The sequence below is a fragment of the Populus euphratica genome, unplaced genomic scaffold (genome assembly GCF_000495115.2).
Source record: "Populus euphratica unplaced genomic scaffold, PopEup_1.0 scaffold244.1, whole genome shotgun sequence".
NCBI classification, from domain to species: domain Eukaryota; kingdom Viridiplantae; phylum Streptophyta; class Magnoliopsida; order Malpighiales; family Salicaceae; genus Populus; species Populus euphratica.
The window spans coordinates 216,962-222,020 of NW_011500125.1; positions in this window are offsets into that span (position 1 = coordinate 216,962).

The window sequence follows — 5,059 nt, forward strand, 5'->3', positions numbered from 1 at the left end:
TATTATTATTATTATTATTATTATTACTATTGTTGTTGTTGTTATTGTTGTTTTATAATTTTTTTTTATAATTTGTACAATTAACCTCCTTGTGGTTCGACCCCGGTCTTGCCGGGTTATTTATTACTTCGACACTCCTGCACTTGGGAGAAGACATCAATATTTTGGTCGTGTCATGAAGCACTAGAATCCAAGACCCATTCAAAATGTGACATACTTAAGAAATTATGAGGTAATTGATCTACAGAAGAGGAAGCGAACATTGCTTGTGGTTGTAAGGAGTGAAACTTTTAAAATTGCTCAGCCAAAGGGATCCGTGATAGAACCTAATAAAACTATTGATGCAATATTGTGGTGTGTTGGTTTATAACACTGAGATGGTTTATGAGCATTAGATTATAACTGGTTGTCAGGCTTTCATGTTTGATTCTGCTATCTTAACTTGAGACAGTAAGCTTTCTAATAACCTTTTTGCTTACAAAAATTGCTCTCGTCAAAGGCAACCCTTACGAAAGGCTTATTTTGATGATTAAAGAATTACTTGGAAAGTATTACTAGTATAGAAGATTTAAAGCATAAACAATTTTCTTTTTAGAATAAAACTGAAGACATATTTCTTTAGTTAATAACTCACTAACAATAAAATTAATAGAAGGCAGTGAAGAACAATGCAAAATTAAACCTCTAAGTTCTTTAAAATCACTACGAAATATCATTAAAACTTATATCAATCATTACTGCTCTCTACGAGTAATGTAGGCACCATGTGCTCTTAATTCTTCAATTCTTTAGGAGCCAATTGATTCCAAAGATCTATCATAGTAGAACAAAACTCATGAATACTCATATTTTTCTGGTGAAGAGCTCGCATGTCATTCTTTAATTAATGCTGCTTTGTAAAATTTGATTATGTGAATAACCTTTATAAATGATTCCAAACTTCCTTTATTGTCTTATAATTTGCCAATTGCGTACCTATGAAATGCTCAATAGAATTGTTTATCCAAGTAATAATCTTTATATTGTTTGCTTCTCAGACATGTATCAAAGCAGCATAACCTTCATCGGTATTTCTAGGTATCACATAAATTCCACTAATATATCTACACATCATTTTACCTTTAAAGAAATTTCTCATTATATAACTCCAATACAAATAATTCTTTCCATCCAGCCTCATATGATCATCTATTTCCGTAGCCATAATAAAAAAAAAAAACAAGAATGCAAGAGAAAAGAAAAAACAAAATACTGAATTGCAGAAACTGAATAAATATTTTCTTAAAGTTATACGATCACTCTAAAAATTTGCAAAAATAGAATACAAATACCAAATTGTAAAAACTGAAGGATAGATGAAATACCAGATTGCAAAAATTAAATGGAAGATGAAATACCACATTGCAGAAACATAATAAATATCACTCAAGTTGGATCCACAAAAGCTATATTTGAAATTAAATCTTATTCTAAGAAATCATGCTTTGATATCATGTTAAACAATCCACATTAAACAAAGGAAATACAAAAGATAAGTTGACATATAGTAGTCATTACCATGTTTTCTAGCTATAAGAAAATTAAAAAAAAAGGACTAAAGTGAACTCATTTTTTTGTAAAAATATTGAGATAATGATATATTAGATCAATTTAGGTTAATTCAAGTTCACCCATCAAACACTTAATTTAGGTTGGCGAAAGCATGCCTTTCAACCGTGATAGGGGTGGTGAGACTCATGCAGCACCCGAAGCGCACGAACAACACCTACTTGTTAGTGCGTGCTATGCACATGCTGCTAATTTGAATTTAAAATTAATATATATATATATATATATACACACACCAAATCATCCCGGACTCCACATGAGAATTACAAAAAAACATAGCAAAATAACCTAAAATGAATCATCCCGGACCCCATATGATAATTGCAAAAAAACATAGCAAAATAACCTAAAATGACTTTGCATCTATAGTAGAGAGAGTTTTTTCTAGGGACATTTAAGTAATTTATACATATAAAAAATATAAAAAACTCGAAAAGCCCCTGAACCAAAGAAAAAAAATTTAAGAGTTATTTGATAATTATACTGTAGAAAAAACAAGATATTAATGCCTTTCTTTAACATAATCACTGATAAGTCTCATAGAAAAGACCCATATATTTCTAAAGCTAACGTTGCCCACCAAGGGCAAAATTAGCCTTTCATTGTGGATTCACATGATGAAAGGTTGATGCCTTTTAACTTATATATAATTAGATAAGTTGATATATAGTAGTCGTTACCATGTTTTCTAGATGTAAAAAAATTAAAAAAATAACTAAAGTGAACTCAGTTTTTTGTAAAAATATTGAAATAATGATATATTGGATCGATTGAGGTTAATTTGGGTTCACCCATCAAACACTTAACTTAGGTCATGAACTCCACTGCTATTTTTTTAAATTTTTTTAAGATTATTTTTTATTTAACTATATGATAACAAAAATAGAATGCTCGTAAAATCAAGTACCAATCTAATATCAAGACATTTGTTTAAGGCAACAATAAACCTATAAAAAGTAAGTCAAAATAAATTATAAAGTTCAATTTTCAATCAACTAAATATTGAAAGATGAAATTGAGAAAAAAATCAATAAAAAATCAACAAAAATTCAATATTAAAGAATGGAATTAACAAAAAAAAAACAAGGGAAAAGGAAACCTTCACGAAGTTAATCAAGACAAATCATCAACCCTAACTTTAAATAAAATAAATATAAAATGATCAAATTAAATAAAAAAATAACCATAAAAAAAAGAACAAAAAAAAGAAGTTAAGCCACACGTGTGAGGCTAGGCCTTAAAATGAAGAAGCCCGAGTGCAAGGTTTGAGCAGGCCCATGTGCTTGAGCCAATTTATTATTTTGTTTTTTAAGGGGTGGACAACTTTTTGCCTGTTTATCTAGAATTTGACCATTATAAAAGTGGTTGTAAAATCGTTAGAGATTTTCAACAAATCTTCAATTAAAAGTACCTAATTAACACCTTTTAAAAAAAATCTAAAAACACAAAATAAAATAGGTTAAAAGCTTTTTCTCCATTGTGATCTACTTTTTCTAGTCATATAAAAATCAAAAACACCTTTAAATGCACTTTTCTTGTGAAGATAAACACTTTGACACCAAGTTTGCTCATGTTCTTTTATTGGAATCGGACTAACCAACCTTGTTTTTTTTTTTTTATGATGTTTTCTATGTACCTTCTCTCCTCTCTCATTCTTAAGGAATAAAATGTGAAGAAAATAAAGTATTTGGCCAGAATGCAAATACCTTAAAGGTTGTGAATTTGTTCAACATTGAATATGTGCAGGGACTTAAAATGCTAAGGGATGCAGTAATCCTAAGAAAATAAAGTATGTGAATTTGTTCCAATATTAGTTGTAATCTTTACAATTTTAATTATATTTAATCATTAAAATTAAATTTGATTTTGTTAAATTAAACATTGATTTAATATTAGAATATTTTTTAAACATTGTGAGAAACTCCTCATCACTTAACTAAGTCAAATCATTAACCCTAATATTAAATAAACTAAAATTTAAAGAATGAAATAAAAGAAAAAAAAGCTAAGCAACTTAGAAAAAATAAAAAGACCAAAACAAAAAAAAAACTATTAGTTTTAATTTTAATTTTAATTGTTGTCGATACTAGAATATCGAATGTATATGGAATGCATGGCACAAAGACAAGGCCGTATGCTCGTGCATGGTTAAGCTGGACCACCACGGCGAGCATGCACCGGGTCCCAGTCACCCGACTAATCTCATACAACGTCACCGGAAAGTCTTCCAGATCCGGTGCGTCGAACGGGAGTTCACAAAATGTTCCATTTACGTAATGTTCCATTTACCTATGTATATTTTATTCTATTCATAATTCCATATTCCACTTTACCTGACAAGCCCACAGGAATTCAAATATACAGTAGTTGAGGCTGCAGTCAGCACGCTTACACCGTTATTCGCTTGTCTTAGCTTCAGTTTGTTTTTATATCTTAAAAATATTTTTTAAAAATTAAATATTTTTATTTTTTATTTTAAATTATTTTAATGTAATGATATAAAAAATATTTTTTAAAATAAAAAAATTATTTTAATATATTTTCAAGTTAATAATATTTTAAAAAGTAATCATAAATATATTTCTAAATAAATTTTTAAGCAATGAGCTGATAATAAAAGTGAAAGTGAAAGTTATTGTTTTTAAAAAATTTTATTTAGTAATATATTAAAATAATATTTTTTATATTTTAAAATTTATTTTTGGATATTAATATATTAAAAACATCTAATAATATAATTGTTTTTTTAAATCTTGTAAAATTGTAGTCAACCACAACATCTAACACCCTCTACACACCGGCATTTTTGGATTTTAAGGGAATAATTAATGATAACGTAAGTACTCTTACTACTTTTTAACTAGTAAGAGAAGAAACTTGTACTTTCAAAACATGTACTTTACTGGTCAGAATGTTCTATTTATATTTTTAACACTTTATTTTAAAGATATTTAAAATTTAATTTTTTATTTTAAATTAATAGTTTTTATTTTAATTTTTTTAATATACTAATATTAAAAATAATTTTTTAAAATAAAAATATTTTAAAAAAAATTACCATAATACTAGTAATATGAATTTGGTTGAGAGTGTGGTTTCGATTATTTTTTAAAATGTTTTTTATGTACCATAATACTAGTAATATAACTTTGGTTGAGCGCGTTGTTTCGATTATTTTTTAAAATGTTTTTTATGTAAAAATATATTAAAATAATATTTTTTTATTTTTAAAAATTATTTTTCAGATTAAAATATTAAAATGATCTAAAAAATAAAAATATATTAATCTTTTTTAAAAAAAAAATTAAAGCTTTTTAAAAATACAAATTAACTTAAGTTTCCAAACCATCTCGTAGATAGGAAACTTGTTCTACCAAAAACCAAGATTTGTACTTCCGCCGGTGATAATTTTATTATTTTATTAATGTTCTTAACGCCCCTTTTAAGAATA